General features: G+C 48.8%; 1 pseudogene; it reads right to left on the bottom strand.

Moving 5' to 3' along the window:
• Positions 1-257: 257 nt before the first annotated feature.
• Positions 258-1,943, bottom strand: LOC144127599 (very long chain fatty acid elongase AAEL008004 pseudogene; annotated as a pseudogene).
• Between the last annotated feature and the right edge of the window lie 16,589 nt (positions 1,944-18,532).

The raw sequence follows: 18,532 nt of genomic DNA, 5'->3' as shown, positions 1-18,532 counted from the left end.
GCCGCTCTCAGGCAGCTTTACCTTTTGTTATTTTCGTTTTTGGCCAGACATTGGAGCGGCGCGCCCGCGTGTCGCGGTCATTGCGCCGAGTGCCGCAAAGGATGGCGAGAGGCTGTCGGGAGCAGGAAGGAATCCGACGACAGAGGTCAGACGAAAGCTCCCTCCGTTGAAACTTTAATCTGGAGTAGAAGTTCGCGAAAAGCAGAAAAACAAACAAACGAGACTGGTGCTTCGACAGGTGCTGGCGTTTCGGATAGGTCATTCATCCCGGACTGACGAACGCAAGTCCCTTTGCCGAAACGTCGGCACAATGTCCCAGTCCCATATCTTCCAGTATTATTCTTCGGCGAACACCGAAGTAGCTTGCAATCACGCAGACACAAAATATGCGAAGCTTTAGGATGGATTTATTTACAGACGAACCTATCTATGTACACAAAACAATGAGCTTGTATCTGAACACGTCAACGCCTTCTGAATCACATGCCAAGGCCCACTGGGTGATGCCAACACGTGCGCAGTCAGCTAAGAGCTGAGGGAGCACACTCGACTTACTGCGCGCGAACCAGGCGATGATGGGTCCGAACGTCGGTCGCAGGGCGCAGTCGAGAGGAACGTGAGTTCAGAATCGCGAGATGATCTCGCTAAGCAGTTGATTCCGTCACTCTTAATATCATGGCTAGGCGTACAGGAAAGTGCGGTGGAAGCACCGATATTACACCGGCCTAAACCGTTTCGCCACATGCAGTAAGCTTCTCGCTACGCGTCTACGACTGTAGTTCATTTCAGCCTGTTTAAGGCGTTTTTAGCTTAGGAAGGCAGACGCGTCAGTGCTGCGAGAACAGCTAACTTGCATCTCGAAGCTGCTGTCTTACGCTTTGCTTTCATCCAAGCAAGCATGGACTAAATTACACTGCCGCATACATCTCGACTAAATTTGAGCCTGATCGCACCAGCACGCGCTATTGATCACCGGTCTTACGCAGGCCGTACTCACTGAGCTTTGCTTTCGGCTTCAACGCGATGCTGAGGCCTCATTCTGTTACAGTAGCACTTGATGTAAAAGTTCATGAACATGATGAAAAAAAATATTCCCTGCGGCAAAGTAATGCACATCTGCGCCAGCGGGTATCCGCAGTCGATGAACAAAGGAATCATCATGTGGAAGAAAAGGATCACAAACTGGGCTAGCTGGAACTGCGTAAGGTATCGCTTCCACCACAGGTACTTCTGCACTGACGGTCCCAGTAGGGACAGGAAGTAGTAGGAGTACATGACCACGTGCACAAAGCTGTTGAAGATGATGCCGAACGCAACGTGGCCGTCCGCACCGTAGGCGAGGCCGAACCAGCCGTTGAAGACCACCAGGACGTGGTGGGCTACGTGGAGGAAGGACACGTGCGAGTCCTTCTTGCGCAGGACGAAGAAGATGGTGTCCAAGAAGTCGGCTATCCGCACCAGCACGTACCACCAGACGTGCGAGAGCATGCTCATGGTCAGCTCGTCGCGTGCTTCAAAGTTGATGCCCTGGCACAGGAGGCTGTAGCCGCCGCCCAGGTACGTCTTGGACAGGAAGGCCACCACGAAGTAGCAGTTGAGAAGCACCATGGACGCATTGTAGAGTATGATCAGGGGCTTGATGCTGTCGTACGGTTTGCGGTCCTTCATGAAGCGCGGCCCGCCGACTTTGACGATGTAGACGTAGGCGGAGAGGAGGAGCACGATGAACTGCTTGTTGCCGACGAGGGGCCAGTCGGCGATGCGCGGGTCGCGCCTGAAGAGCGTCGCCGCCGCCGACTCGAAGGCGGTCCCCGTGCCGTTCTCCATGGCGCCCTGCTCGGCTGCGGTGGCCCCGTTCCTCCTGCGTGCGGGGAGCGAGTTCCCGAAACGGAGTCACGACGGCGCCCGGACCAAATCTGAGCTCCGCTCTCCGGAGACGCGCCTTTTTTCTATCCGCTCTGCTCTTCCGAGAACGATGCGGCCGACGCCGTAGAGGGAGAGCGGTGGGAAAGGGCGTGCGCAGGCGGGGGCAGGTTTTGATGGGTCCTTCTCTCGATCCATGTCCGACCCTTCTTACAGCAGTGGGAAAACGAAGAGGAAGAGACCCCGGTAAATAAATCCCTTTCGGCACATGGCAGCAACAGAGAAAGCGCGCAGCCTTTGCATTTTTTTTCCTTCCCTGCGGCATAGACTGCGGGTCACGTATGCCGCGTACCAATAATTTTTTTCCTCCATCTCGAAACCGTGATGCCTGATGTCGCTGCGGTCGCGGGCCCACTACTTCCTCTCTGGCGTCGGTGCGAGCCTTATTAGCAACATCTGCTCGTGCAGGCGTGCAAAAATAGAGAAAAGACCGAGCACGCGCCGGCTGTTCATGGTCGCATGTGACGCCCATGTGACGTCATTGGTCACTGCTATTGGGCGGAGCATCCGATAACGGCACGTGTTTGGACGGCGAACAGACGGCGGGCTTCGTATGCTGTCACCGTGACACGGGGCTTAGTAGCCCCTGGAATGCGCACCTATGGCATGCATGTAACGTCTCGGTGTGCATCACGTGCAGTTCCGGTTTTTATCTAGTGGAATCAAGCACAGAGCCAGTTAGCAGCACAGCGCGTCGCGCCAATTAGCAAACCGCAAAACTTTCCGGTTTTTCTCACCACGAGAGGAAGACTGCGCGCAAGTTTCTTCAGAAGGTGAGACGATTTGCCGCGTTGGCTCAGTAGTTATGGTGCTCGGAAGCTGGTCCCAAGTCGAGTGATCTAATGCCGGCCGTGGCGGCTTCATTTCTTTGGAGGTGAAATTGGTCGACAAGTGGCCGAAATAGACCCCAAGTGCTCCAGCATTGCGTCTCTCATAGTCCGAGTGTATCTTCGGGGCGTTAAGCCCCACATATAAATAGACTTTTTTGGCATACCGGTTTAGAAGATTGGCTGCGGCGATAGAGACCCATGAACTCGGGGCTAGTCGAAAAGCGAGCGTGTGTGGAAGGCTAGAAAGAGCGCTCTGAAACTGTCCAGCATGACGTCACTGTGCCATATCCTTTACCTCAACATATAGTAAACTATAAATACCTTAACAGTTTTCGCCCAATATCGCGTCACACAGTCGTAACCATCCTGTCAATTATTATTTTTTAAATTTCCTTATCCTGCATTTTGTCAAACCACGTATGGAGCGAAGTTTCCTCCGAGGAAATTGAAGGCTTCTTGCATCACCCCATCCTTCGCGTTCTTTCTTCTCCTCTTTCTTTTTTTTTCTTTTCTTTAAGAATCAAGCGTTCTTGGCTCCGTTTGATTCGTTCTCGATCGTGGGAAACAGCACTCCTGGTCGCCTGTACCGACTACTGCGTATGCTGTCAGGCATGAGAAAGTCTGGTGAATACAAGGAATTCAGGAGCTGCCCCTGTTGCCCTTGCAATAATGCCTTCTGATGATGGTTCAAACTTACGCGCTTGCGAAGGGTGGAAAGTCGGGCGAGTCCGATCGATCCATGCGAAAAGGAGCGCGAACACACACACCATAGCGTTCGTGCTGTGTGCTCTGTCTTCGTCCGTCGTCTTATTTTCGCGCTCCATTTCTCATTGCGAAGGGTAACTGCTCGTATCGCTCTCTCTCTCTTTCATTGCCCTGTCATTTCATCTCCGTTTCAACAAAAATGCACCGCCACACCCTTTCTTGCCGGTCTCCACGTCCCAAATTTCCTTCTTCCATTTCGGCTCAAACCGAGCCAGCGGCAGTGTGGCGGGGTAACTGCAAAGTGCCCCTGCGAACGTTTTATAATGGTAAAGTCATTTACCATTCCAAGGTTTGGAAGCATCGTCAATGTAGTCACCATCAGTATCATCATCAGCAGCCTAACTACGTCCACCGCCGGAAAAAGGCCTCTCCAAGACTCCCGACAACGTCTAATTACCCTTTTAGTAGCATCTAACGTGCGCTATTTGACGTTCACAGGAAAAAGAAGAGACGACAGGACCAAAGCGCTTCTGTGACAGGTGACAGGACAGAAGCGCTTCTGTCCTGTCACCTCTATTTTTTCCTGTGAATGCCAATTTCGCGCGCAGCATTTCTAAAAGACCATGTACCAACCAGTCGGTCAGAAAGTCATACTTCACCAACCCCAGCCACCCTCCCTCGGCAAACTTCCTAACCTTTTCCGCACACCTGACTCTCCGCCACATCCCCCCCCCCCCCCCTCCTTGCACGCCTTCCTCCTCTCGGGTTCCCCTCCGTTGCGCTAAGCGAACATCGGTCATCTGCCTTATCTGCCATTTCCTTTTCTTGATCTCAGCTATAGATATTGTTGACCCGTGTTTTTCTCCCCTTAACCCGCTCTACTATATTCCTCTCTTTTAACGTTAATGATACCATTTTCCCTCCCATAGTTTAATCAGTGGCCTTTTCGTCGGCCTCCAGGTTTCTTTCGAGTCGGTGAGTCTGCGCGGATTCTGAGCACACTCCGCTGTGTCACAGGTCTGATCATCGCCTTAGTGAGTTGCACCTCCGTCACTGGGAAGTGAAGGCTAGAGCTTAATTGGCGTATTCATACAGGGCTTGGTGGCCGAATGCGTACTATAAAAAATAATTAACTATGCAACACACAGAACACTATGCATAAGAAAAAAGGTCTCGATGTAGGAGGTGCGATGGGACCTCTCATCATTATTATTCATCCTTGATGAAAACAAAGAGAAGCAACCGCACGACAAGAAACGAAATACGCAAAATGTACGTATTCAGAAATCAAGTCTACCCTGTCCTTTCTTTCTATCGCTCCCCTCTTATTTCCCCGCCCTTTTAGTTTTACTTCCGCCAGCCGCAGCTCAGGTGCTTTAAGCTTCGATAGCAGATGCCGCGGCTGGCAACATATTTTCCTTCCGTTTTACTTTAGTTTTGAATAAATCACTTGTAGATCAGATCGCCCAGGGAATAATGCAATGAATTCATTTCTCTCAGTGCTTGAAGAACACCCGGTTCATTTCCTTGTTTGCACGAGCTCAAAGGTGAGTGAGCGCTTCGCAGATAATGTGACATGAAGGAAAAATGGGTATGCATGAAAACTGCGGCAGCAATCTTTGCTGGGGGCGAAGCGAGTCCCGTGTCCATGTGTATTGAATACCGTGTCGCACTACGCTCCGCTGGCACAGCGTGCACAATGGAATGGATTCGTCATGAACAATCTTATACCTATACCACTACCACTAAGTCGTTCATACTGCCCATACCCACGCAAGTTCCCTACGACCTCCAGAAGTGGTTTATTTATTTATTTATTTATTGTACCCACAGACCCAGAGACGTTACGGAGGGGAGTGGGTTACATAGGATAAAACGAAACAATGAATATGATACAGCGAATGTCATTGGAACACGTAGTGCATCGCGAAAACGTCGCTTATCTTCAATGGCTGCAACATCGAGGGGAAGGAGGCTCCACTCGACGGATGTCCGGGGGAGGGCGCTGGCAATCGCGGCCTTGCGACGATGCGACGGGAAATGCATTCGGGTGGTGAAATGAAATCTTCGTGTAGCGTGGCGTGGTGATACATCTCGTGAAAAAGAGTTAAGCGACTGAATTTCAGGCGAGGTTGTAATAATGAGAGGAAAAGGTGAGCTTTCATGGCTGCGATACTTGCGGTACCGTCGCAACCGGAAATCACGAAGCGACCGGAATTATTTTGGATAAGTTCGAGAAAATTTGCTATAAGGTTTTCATGCGTAGGGACCCATATGGATGCTGCATAATCAAGCTTAAGACGTATTAATAATTTATAAAGTAAACGTCTGAGAGACGATGGAGGGGCGGAGAAGCTGCGACGTAAATATCCTGACATGCGATTAGCGTTATTACTCGCGTTTTCGATATGGCTACGCCATATTAAGCTACGATTGATATGAACGCCTAGATACTTATATGCTGTGAGAGAACCAAGAGGAATGCCATTCAAATAATATAAGGGACGAAATTTGTATGTGGGGCAAACGCGCGTGAACTTACATTTGTTAATGTTTAATTCCATTTCCCATGTTCTGCACCAGTTGGAGACAAGATTACGATCGTACTGGAGAGTGCTCAATGTCGTTGTGGTTACTGATTTGGCGGAAAATTACGCATTCATCTGCAAAAAGATGGATGGCAGGAGACAGGGTAGAAGGAAGGTCATTTATATAAACTAAAAATAAAAGCGGTCCAAGGGCGTATCTTCGTGGTACACCAGAATTCACGTTAGTAAGCGGTGAGGCAGTGCTGTTAGCGAATACAAATTGTCAGCGGCTAAGTGTGAAAGATTCAATCTATCTGGAAACTTTAGAATCGAGATTAAAACGACTTAATTTATGGAGTAAGAAATGACGACGTACTCATCAAAGGCTTTCGAAAAGTCTAAAAAAATGCAGCCTGTGCAAGATGACTTGACATGTATGCGGTGCAGCTTATCAGTGAACAAAATTAACTGTGTTTCACATGAATATGTTTGACGAAAACCATGTTGGCAAGCGCAAAAAAAGTCATCAAGAAAGGCAGCTATGTCCTTTAAGATTATATGTTCTAGCATTTTGCAGCCAGTGCTAGTGAGTGAAATGGGACGAAAATTTTGAGGCGAGTGCTTACCACCGAACTTGTGAAGTGGAACCACCTTCCCGATTTTCCAATCGTTAGAAAAGCTTGATGAGTCGAGCGGCGGCTGAAAAACTTTTTTTTAGTATAATTGAACCATAACCACATGTACTCTTATCAACTTGAAGCCGCCGCGGTGGCTCAGTGGTTATGGCGCTCGGCTGCTGACCCGAAAGACACGGGCTCGATCCCGGCCGCGGCCGCTAAATTTCGATGGAAGCGTAATTCTAGAGTCCAGTGTTCTGTGCGATGTCAGTGCACGTTAAAAAGCCCCAGGTGGTCGAAATTTCTGGAGCCCTTCAATCCGGCGTCCCATATAGCCTAAGTCACTTTGGGACGTTAAATCCCCATAAACCAAACCAATCTTCAAGCTAATATCATATCCAGGAGAAGAATCACTTTTTAAGGGCAAAACTTTTTAAAGACTCGAATGACACTGTCGATGTTCCAAGTCCGCTTTGAATAGTTTTAAACGGTTTGAACGGTTTTATTGAAAAAAGAAGCACAGGTAAGAGATACATAAATTAATTACTACAGAAGGAAGTCTCAAAGTGGAAACTGTCACGGGGAACTCCTGTTATTAATTGCATATATGAAATAAGATAAACATAAGGCAGATAGCAACTATATATGTATACATAGCGTAATATAGATGCAGTGGAAATTAATAATCACAACAAACAGTTTTAGCATGCTGAATTTTAAAAACACATTTTACAAACACAAAAAGAGAACATAGTACAAGCACTCAGGCAATAGAAGTCGTAAACAATAATAACAGGTTTCATTGGCGTGATAATTGAAGGCAATTAAACAGTACACAGTTTTTCAAGTTTTTAAGGAGTTGTGCCTCGGTGCGGAATGATGTGATGATTGCTGGTAGCGAGTTCCAGACAGTGATTGCTGAAAATAAAGCGGACTATTTTTCATAATTAGTTTTGACTTTGGGAAGCAAGAGATTATGTTGTTCTGCGAATGTAGTATTATTGACGTTAGACAAGCAGGAAGCTGTAAATATAGGGACAGCAGTGCTACTGTGACGGGCGCGATAAATCAATAAACCTAGTTTCACTCGGAGTGAACAAAGGAGAGGTAAGATATTGAGCCGGTGGTAAAGGGGGGCACTGGATGCGGTGTATGAGCTGAATGCCATTATTCTAACAGATTGGTTTTGAAGATGACATAAAGAAGAAAGATGGCTATAATACGTTTTACACCACGATGATAAACAGTAATTGAGGTGGCTACGAATGAATGCATAATAAAGTGAGCGAAGAATATGCTGTTGGAAATAATAACGTGTTTCTAATTAGTACACGTATACCAAATGCAACTTTTTGATAATAGATTTAGCGTGAAGGTTAAATTTTAAATGTGAATCAAGTGTCACACCAAGCAATGTTACAGAACATGATGGGAGAATGATGTTGTTATCTATGCATACATCAGGAACGCTGACAAGTCGTTTGTGTTCTGAGTGAAATATCATTACCTTTGTTTTAATAGGCTTTATTTGTAAAAGATTGCCGCGGCACCAGTCCATTACGTTTTTAGGGTCGGCATTGATTTTTGTTAGGTCACGTAAGTTATCACTAGACGAAAATATGGTAGTGTCATCAGCATACAGAAGGCAGACAGCGTTGTTGAGGCATTTTTGCAGGTAATCAATGTAAATTAAGAACATAAGGAGGCCTAAAACAGATCCTTGCGGAACTCCTTGATTAATTCTGATTGGTTGGGATAAAGTATTCGATACTTGGACAAACTGAGTTCTGTTAGCGAGGTAATTACGTAGTAAACTAAGAGTGGGCGCACAAATTCCCTGTGCTTCTAGTTTTAAAAGGAGTATGGGATGATTGATTGTATCAAATGCTTTCGTAAAATCGATGAATACAGCTGCCGCCCAAAGTCCGTTATCAATGAAGTGCGTAATTCTGTCAGTAAATTGTATCAGTGCGAGCTCAGTGGAATAGCTTGGGCGAAAATCAAATTGATGAGGTATCACAAGGCTGAATTTTAGAAGGTAGTTCATTAGACAGTTAAATATGAGCATTTCGATTACCTTGCTGAAAAATGGAAGAATAGTTACCGGACGATAATTAGCCAAACTGTATTTATCACCTCGCTTGTATATACGAATAACTCTGCCGTTTTTAAGTTCATCTGGAAAGTCACCAGACTTAAACATTTTATTGATAACATTAGTGAGAACGGGCGACAGTTCGTGAGCAACAAGTTTAATTTTAGATGTAAGTATAGAATCTAAGCCACACCCGGTATATATTAAGCGGTATTTTTAAAGACAGCACCCATTGCCAGTCAGTGGTTGGCGGTGTTTGCCGCCGGTGCAGAAAAATGTCAGTGAAAACAATTCGTAAAAATTAAACCGATCACGCCCGCCAGTCACGAGAAAAAGGCCGCCACCGCCTGGAAGGCGTTCAAGTAACGAGCGTTAGCTGTTTCGTTTACTAGATGAAGAAAGTTAAGAACAACGCGGAGCTCGTCTCGAGAAACGGAATGCAATAAATACCCTTCGAAACGCGGTGGATTGCCACCATGCTCGGCTACGCGTGCACGCACGCCGCCTAGCAGAACGATCACCGCCTAGCGCCATCTATTCGAGAAATTACGATGCACGTCTAGTCACTGTCGAGTTGCACCCCATCAAGATACGTCCCAAACGGAATTTGCTCCGTTTGGGTGGCCAAGGTGGGCCTAGCATTCGGCTAGCGGTGCGATATGGTAACGCTTCAATTAGTAATTGCGTGCATATAATTTTTACCTATTAGTTAATTGTGGTTTATTTCTATACCACAACCCATAGGTTTTTATTTGCCTACCAAATTCGGTATACAACTCTCCCCGGATGTGTGCCCGTTGCTGTCGGGGTATATGTAGCGGAACGAAGGTACGAATGTGGTGGTGATATCAGATACTTGATTTGAAGGGACAGCGAGGAGAACTCTATCAATTTTTTTTTGTTAGCAAAATCTAATAGTTCGGCATTTCATGGCTTTGTTGCCGCTTGTCCGGGAGTGAAAGATGCATTTATTTCAAAGAAATTTGGATTCGAAGTTGAAACAAGTTTTTCCCGCCTCTCCGATTCAAACTCGAGAACTCTTATGACGTCATAGGATGGAGTGACGTGAAACGTGACGTAAACGCAGACTCGGTGATTTCTGAAAACTAGCGGTGCGGTCTAGCAGCTGCCGAAATGAAAGGTATACCGCCACCGCACGTTGAAGGCATCTATCGAGGGTCGCTACCGTCGCTTCGTTTACGTTTGCACCGGCGTCTTGCCAACGTTACGATGGATCCCGTTACCGAACCCGCCAATGAAGTTCTCGCAAAAACTCCGGCCTGCATTTCAGAGACAGCCCCACACAGCATTCGATGCTTTTGAGGGAGTACGGTTAGGTTAGGCGCCGGCGGGTGGTTTCCCCCTTCCTCAGAGAGCAGCCGTTGCGAATTAAATATCTTAACCCCAGTGCGGATAGTAGCGAGGGGCGAGGACAAGGTCGGCCCGTTGCGCCCATCGGAGGCTGGCCGGGGCTTTGGGCCAACGGATTGTGATTCCTTGAACGGCGCGGTTGCACGGTGCAGCAGGCGCGGTTGCACGGTGCAGCAGGCGGCGTCGAGGTCTCCCACGGTTGCAAGGGCCAGGTTATTTATTTATTTTTTTGCAACAAAAAAAAAACGGATAGGTGCTCAAGGGCGCTCGCGTTTAAAGTTGGCGGCTTCAAACTAAAGCCGACGCACGACGCTTCATCGGCTTCCGCTGGATCCAACGGGTCCACTGGATCGGGCTCTCTCGCCCACTTTCATGTACCTTCAGATGTGTACTGTGAATGAATCAAATTAGCCGAGAGCTCGAAAAGAACAGCTCCGCCCAACTGCCGAAGCTATTGAATTACGTCACAACACGCACCTCGCCGCGGAGCCGAATCAGTCTGGCCGGGCCGGCGGCGACTGGCGCACTCGGCGCGAAATAGAGACATGCTCCAAGTCTCCCCGCCAGTGCGGTCAGAGTGCGCCGAAGCCGCCGAATGCGTCGGCGGTCAAACGCAGTTGGAGTATAGAGGGTCTCGCTTTGGCCGAAGTGACGTCGCCGAGCAGAGCGCGCGCGCGCGTTACGCCGGAACATAAACGCGCCTCAACAGAGCCTGCGCTTAACCGCTAACCAACGCATTCGGTGGCGCCATCTATGGGAGCCTCTGAAAACCCCGCCCACTCACTGAATAAAAAAAAAAGATTCTGTGCCGAGGTTTCGAATCGAACCAGGCGGAGACGCTACCACTCCGCCACGGCGGAGCAAGTTGCAACTGTCAATAAAGGCGCATCTATAGTGAATGCACTCTTCCGATGCAGATACCTACGCGTTTTCGCAACGTATATCCTGGCCTAACAGAGCTAGTCATCAGCACTTTCTCTTAACTGCCTTGTACCTTGGCTCCCGTCCCTAATAAACGATTTCCGTTAAGTACTTTGAAGTAGACTGGCACATCCGGGAATGTTTTGCCGGGCGAGCGTGCGAAGACACAAGTGCTCTTTATACTTTGAACTGCCTTGTACGATCACCGACCATCGTGCCATCATAGCCTTTCATCGACCGTGGCGATCATCTGACCAGCCTTAACAGGCTCTTTCAAAGGTTAACTAGCACTTGAAGCGGTACTTGGAGTTTCTCTGTTGTTCGGCGCTTGTAAATGGAGGCACGTCAAAAACAAAACCACGGGGCACGCAAAGCTCATAGACGCGAAGCGCCATAAAAAATCGAAACTCTCCTGGCCGCCTGTGGCGCCGTAAAGCATCGATTTTCTTTGCTTCCAACATTCAGGTTGTCTTTTGTCTGTCTTCCATGTGTGATAAAACTGCACTATCGCTTTTAAAACAAAACTTACGCAGCAGCAGCAGCAGCGAATGTACACATGTATAGCTGTCCCGTAACGTGAGTTTTCCTACCCGTTTTAGCATAATTTTGGAGAGGGGGAGGGGAAGGGATGAGAAGGCAGAACCAATTTTAATGCCGCCATTTCGTCCCCTGACGTCATACTCACATAGTTCTACCTCTATCCACCATATTGGACCGTGACGTCATCATTGGCACGCGACAGGTGCTTGTTTCTAAAATGCCATTGTAGATGGCGCTGCAACTCTAAATGCGAGATGCGCTTTTTTCTAGTTGCAACCACAGATGGCGCTTCGATCTCAGGGTGGTAGGAGACCTGACGAAATCTCGAAACGTGATGAGTATTTGCTGCCACAGATGGCGCCGTGATCAAGGGTGGTAGCAGACCCCACGAAATCTCGAAACGTGATCAGTAAGAGCTAACGCTCTTAAAAAATTCAAATCTGCCCAGAAATCATTTACAGCCAGGCTTGCGCCTTTGCCTTCGGGCCTCAAATTAATATGCAACCTACGCCCAAAGGGTCAGACGAACAGTTCAAAAAAATTAATCCGGGTCGGGGGTTCGAACCTGAGACCGCCACCCCACAGGGGCTTGAATTTTAATGCGCTAGCATTGTTGGCAACGGTGGGGGATTTCAGCCACCTGTGTGTGGCCCTTCTGCGTTCCACAAACAGAAAAAAATCAAGAAAAAGGTTCCTCGGGTCGGATTCGAACCCAGGAACCCTGACAGGCTTAACGCTCGGCTTAAGCAGGTTGCACGCCGCAACCCCTCAAACATATAGTCCCACCCACCAGCATCCTGGTCTCACTTTGCTCGCAGATCAAAATTCCGGGAGACACACACATGCGTCGGGCAAAGGCAGCCAGGCAGGAGGTCTATCCTGCGCAGCATATACCCTTCCGCAACAAAGCACACTGCTCTCTGAACAAGGACTTCGATGAACGTGGAGGCTCTGCGTGGCGATCTGTCATGCGACTCTTCCACGGGCTAAACAGTCCCATGAGCACTAAAAGATCACATCGAAGCTTAGCACCTTCCATCGTAGGCAAAAAACATAGTATAGGGCGTAATCTCATTGCCCTTTTTCAGAGTCCGTTGAAGAATGTCCCACCAAAAAATAAGGCATCACGACAAAATACAAAACAATGATAAATAGTTTCTGGCTGCTGACACAAGCGATAGTTCACAGACCATGGCACACAAGTCCCTTTTTCACGAAGCCACGTTTTGGCAGGTATGGTTGACGTGTGATGTATAAAAAAGAAAGACTTTGCGGCTGATTGAACACACAGAAAGGAGAGGTAAGGCTCCCAATACATCGGTACAGGAAACAACGTCTCAATTAGAACTTTTGCCATCTGTCTTCTGGATAGACTGTATATAGGTGTTCTAAAAGAAACCGTGCAGTCAGCAACTGGAATGTGTCAGCTACTTCTTTAAGAAAACCCCACACAGGCCTCTCACTCCTATGACCTGTGGGCGCAGATATAATAGGCAAATGAACGCTTGATTGCCTTTTAAGCACAACCAGGAGGAGGGGTGGCTTGCTCTTTTAAAAAGGAAAACATTGAAACAAGCTGATGAACAAACAAGTGCTGAAGATCAGCCCCACCAGCCTCCAGAAGGAGAACAAATTGTCTCGACGCATAGGGTCCCGTTGAGAGCGCCACACAAAAGTCGCAAAAATGCTATGAATTGCCTGTACTTTTTTCCTTGCACATGGCAACACCTGAATGACATAGATAAGCTTCGAAATCAAGAAGATATTGCAAACTTGTGCTCGCGCAAATAGAGGCAGCTCCGTATCCATCCAAGCCCGCGTTTGTCGCCTAACTAACGAGGTCTGAAAATCTCAGGGAAGTCCACCGTTATGATACTGATGCAAGAGAACCCCAAAATACTGTAAATCTTTGGAGTCCTACCTGATGCTGCCAAAAAAAGCTTGGTTTTGTATTCCAGTGACCTAGCCAGAACCCCTTTGATTTATCAAGGTTTAAGAGACGCTGTGTTACTTGGTGGTGGTGGTGGTGGTAAAAACATTTATTAATTATAGAGAGAGGTGTTGGGGTCCGTGACCTGAAGGGTCACGCCCTTAAAACCACTAGGTGGGGATGCCTAGTCAGGCACCCCATTGGCGGTTGCCGCAGCCCGGGCACGCTGCGTTAAGGCCCTTTGGGCCTGGAGGGTGCAGCAGCCGGACAGGGTCGCCTCCCAGCCCTCTCGGGTGGGGTTTTTGATAGGGGGTAGGGATGGGTTCTGCTTGCAGGCCCACACCATGTGGTAGGTGTCCGACACCTCCCCACAGTGAGAGCACCGCCCGTCGAATTGAGGATTGAAATGCTTTAGAGTTGCCGGGCACAGCATCGTGTTAGTGAGCAGGCGCAGGAATACCCGCTCGTTGGCCTTCCCCAGCCCTTTGCAAGGAGTGGGAAGAGTTTGGTGGGTGGATTTGTAGTAATCGCATGTTTCCTTAAAAGGGTAAACCGGATTGAAATCGGAGTCCTGGTCATCGCCGGGTCCCGAGGGAAACGCCCGGAGAGAGAGCGCGCGGGCGGCGGCGTCGGCTGCTTCGTTTCAGTGGAGGCCTTGGTGACCTGGAGCCCAAATAATAGAACGGTGTGCAGGATCGGAGTCTCGGCTACAATTTTGATAGATGCGATAAGCCAGGGGAGTAGCCCACCCTTGCTCGACGTTTCGACAAGCCCCTCGCGAGTCGGTGATTATGTATTTGGAGGAGGAGTCGGAGGCTGTCAGGGCGATGGCGACCTCTTCTGCGTGAATTGCTGACTGGGCCTTGAAAGTAAGGGCGTCTACTGTTTTGCCCTCGTGGACGACCGCGGCCGTGTACCATCCCTTGGGGTCCGGGCCGGAGGCGTCCACGTAGAAGACTCCTGGTTTATTCCCAAAATGGCGGTCCAAGGCTTCCGCCCGCGCCTGGCGCCTGCCATTATGGTCCTCTTTGGACATGTTGGTGGGGAGAGGCCGCACGTGGAGGGCGCGTCTCCAGTGTACGGGAAGACGGCATCTCTCCTCTGTGAATTGGGTGTGCTGGATTGGGTGGTGTGAATTGGGTGTACTTGATGGACACGGGTGAAAATAGTCTGCACGGCAAGGCAGCAGCAATGGCGGCGCAACTATCCATGACGTCATCCCAGGTGACGTGAGCGAACAGAAGGTGGATGACATATGCAAACTCCGCCTCCGTTACAGCATACAAAGCTACCGCGCGCTCGCGGTAGCTTTCCGCGCTTTGCTCAGTCGCATCGGCCTCGCGCCAAACATGAAGCAAGCAAAATGGGCAATGTCTCGGCGTATCTTAAACACGCCACTGTTGCAAACAGTAATAAGGAAGGAACGGAGTGAACAAGATGGTGGTGGCGGTGGTGGTAGTGGTTAAGCAGAAGTTCAGAGTGAATGAAAGAAGGCGTTTGCAGTGGTTCGAAAAATGGTTGAGCAGTTCTCGGAATGGTCAACTACTTGCTAGCGCATGCAAACCTAGCTCTTGCAGAGCATGACCCCTCATTTTTTTCAACTACGAAGTTTCTGGGGAAGCTGTATAGCTTTCCTTTGGAGCTGTATTTTTTTCTTTTTGTACAATTAAGCTTCCACGAATGTACACCCTTTGTAGCCGATATATAAGCATGAGCACGGAGGTTTGAGGTAGGTGAATGTATCGTTTACGGGGGGTTAACGTCCCAAAGCGACTCAGGCTATGAGAGACGCCGTAGTGAAGGGCTCCGAAAATTTCGACCACCGGGGGTTCTTTAACTTGCACTGACATCGCACAGTACACGGGCCTAAGAATTTCGCCTCCAACAAAATGCGACCGCCGCGGCCGGGATCGAACCCGCGTCTTTCCAGTGAGCAGCCGAGCGCCGCGACCACTAAGCCACCGCGGCGGCCCGTAGGTGAATATATCAGTACATCATATTTATGCTGTGTTGTAATTTCATCCACCGCCTTCTTACTTGGTCCTAGCAGATTGCTGGCAGAGGGTGTTCTAACCTTCGGTGGTTGTGGCAATGACATGCTATTTTAAAGTTTCAGCGAAATCTACGCATACGTTGTTGGTAGCCGCCGCGGTGGCCCACTGGTTATGGCACTCGGCTGCTGACCCGAAAGACGCGGGTTCGGTCCCGGCCGCGGCGGTCGAATTTCGATGAAGGCGAAATTCTAGAGGCCCGTGTACTGCGCGATGTCAGTGCACGTTAAAGAACCCCAGGTGCTCCTGTTCACTACCCCCAGACCGTTCTTATTTCCAAATAGGTGAGCTCGAGGTTTTGATGATGATGATTTAATTTTATCGGTACAAGGGTAGCTTGTCCAGCGAGTGTCAGTTGCGGCAAACGAGTTCTTGCTCTGCATGATTTTTGACCCATTTTCGCAAGCATTTCGCTCCAGAGAAGTCGCGAGCCCAAGGCCAGGGCAAAACCGGTGCCCGATGGCACTGTTACCCCTCACTTGCCGCATGTGAGGGGTATACTGAAACCACCACTGCGGTCAGGATTTAAAGCCGGGGGGGTCTCGGGGGGTCTCCACATCCCACCAGTATTGACAAGAAATCAGATAGTCGCTTCCCGCGCTATCATGTAAGTACTGCATGAATCTGAAGCAGGCGACCATTTTTTGTTCTTAGTGGCAATAGTGGTCGGAACATTTCTTCTCAATCATTCAGTTCACCGTGATTTTTAGTAAGAATCATTAACACGTTTTCTAAACCCCGAGACGAAGAAAAATACAAAATTAGTAGCACTGCACAAAGGCTGGAAGAAAAAGAGAAACCTTTGCCTTCGTACCACGAGTCAGTCCAGAGGTGGCCGCCATTTCACTACCAGGCTACACAACAACGAGCACACTGGCAGAGCGTGGGGATCGCTTGTTCCAGGGCAGTGTCATAAATTGAGAAAATGACCTCTCCGCTTTGTATCAAAAAAATGTGTCAAACAGGCCGCCATCCTCTTTCTTTCTCTCTCTTCCCCTTTATTTCCCTCTCCACGTGTGCTCGAATCACGAATCGATGGAGCCAGTCTTTAAGCGCTGGCTGCTGTCAACTCTGGAGTTTTCGTTATGACATACTACGCCTACGGCGAAGCCGCAGTGAAGCTGTTTATCATCTAGAAGAAAGTGGAAGCACGTATGCAGCTAGAAATGCGACTATGTATAGTTCGTGGTTCGACGGAAAACCGTTTGGCGAGGGAAATTCATTCTGCATGTGGGAAAACAAGCACTCGCAAAGGTCACTCAAGAAAAGAACTTGTAAAGATTAACGTTGTGGCACCACTACGGAGGCCTTGTTCACAATCGAAAGAAAACAGATGGTTTTCCTTTGCAGGAAACACGTGGCGTACACAGCGTATGATCCTCTTTATCGCTTCGCTTTCCCTTTGAATAAGCAGGCTCTCCTTGGAAAGGTGTGCAGATAAAGATATTTATTTTCCACGAATGCGACAAGTGGCCCGTGTTTTGGTGGCGTTTTGCTAGGGCGTTAGAAGCCACTTTTTTGCTATTGACGTCACGCTGGTGTTCTTTGAACCAGCTTGTGAAATTCCCTGTCTCCTCTATGTAGGCTGCGCCGCATCGGTTGTCCCATTTTGAATACGGCACACGTAGCGGTGCTGAAGCCTCGATGTTTTAAGTTTTTTTTTCTTAAATTAGAACGAGGCAATTAGGTCATTAATGAGAAGCAAAAGGTAATGGACGGGTAAATAGACTAGACGGGCATATAGTGAGTTGGCGGGAACGAAGCGTGGCGGAAAATTTGAAAACTCGAAAGGTTGCCGGGATGAAACGAGGGCATAATCAGAGTTGATTGATAACCAATCAATGAAGTGAACGAGAAAACAACCATGGTGCCAAATTTGAAAAGCGACCGCTGTCGAGGAGCCGTCAACGCTTTCGCATTCTTCCAGTGCGGGTAGCCGCAGTGGTCTATAATTTTTGAATATAGGGTCAAATACGTAATGGGGTTCATCAGGAATATAGCTCTGCTGCCCGGTTGATCAGCTAGGCTGCGCGCGGATTTGTGCACTTCCGAGGAAGAAGGAGCGCAACAGACATTTGAGGACGTAGAAAAGACGGCAAATCCTTATTCATCACGCGGCTTATCCCTGAAAGAAGGATGAACCAACCGGGCCAGACCACTACTCCGACTCGGATCTGAAGAGCTAGCAACTGGCTCTGCAGTGCACTTATATTTTCTTAGGCTTTAGTGACCAAAAGGCATTCTGATTATGCCGACAGGTTGTCATGAATATTCCTTTTCTGGACAAACCTATTTCTTGCTTACTGTACAGCAGGAACTGCGGTAAGCGTCCTCCTCACGTTCCCAATCTTAGACTGGCTGCCTCTCTCTACCGCTGCACTGCAGTTATGCACAAAAGAAGTGAGCAACCCAGCACATAAACTGGCGGTGACGCAAAAAAAGACTCTCCCGCCAAAATTCATCCCCGGATGTGCTGTAGTCCGTGGCGGCTGCTCCGGCGTAACCAAATAAGGAGACGCCGAAGCCATTGCGTGACGTTGAGCCAGCGTGCGTAGGTGTGGCCAAATTTGTAAACAGAAAGCAGTGAGACGAACGAGTGTTGCTCGTAAGATTTGCTTGCTTGTGCGTTTTGCTTGCGTGTGTTGCTTTTAGTACTGCTGGCTTGCTCGTGTGTTGGTTCGAGTGTTGCTGGCTTGCTTGTGTGTTGCGCGCGTGCGCGTGTATGTGTGTGCGTGCGTGCGTGTGCGCGCGCGGTGTGTGTGTATGTGTGCGTCTGGGTGTGTGCGTGCGTGTGTGTGAGTGCGTGTGGGTGCGTGTGTGTTTGTGTGCGTGTGTGTGCACGCGCGCGCTCAATCAAGCTCAGTGCAAGAGGCATGGCATCAGTTCCCCAAGGGTGAGATATTATTCTTCGCAGCACAAGAAAACATTGGCTGCGACTGAGAGAATGGTGAATAAAATCCTTTAATTCTTAAGAACAGAGAAAAGTTGCAAACTGAGAAACGATGACAAAACCTCTTGTCC

Source organism: Amblyomma americanum, chromosome 4 (genome assembly GCF_052857255.1).
Source record: "Amblyomma americanum isolate KBUSLIRL-KWMA chromosome 4, ASM5285725v1, whole genome shotgun sequence".
NCBI lineage: Eukaryota > Metazoa > Arthropoda > Arachnida > Ixodida > Ixodidae > Amblyomma > Amblyomma americanum.
This window is presented reverse-complemented; position numbering and strand designations above follow the sequence as displayed.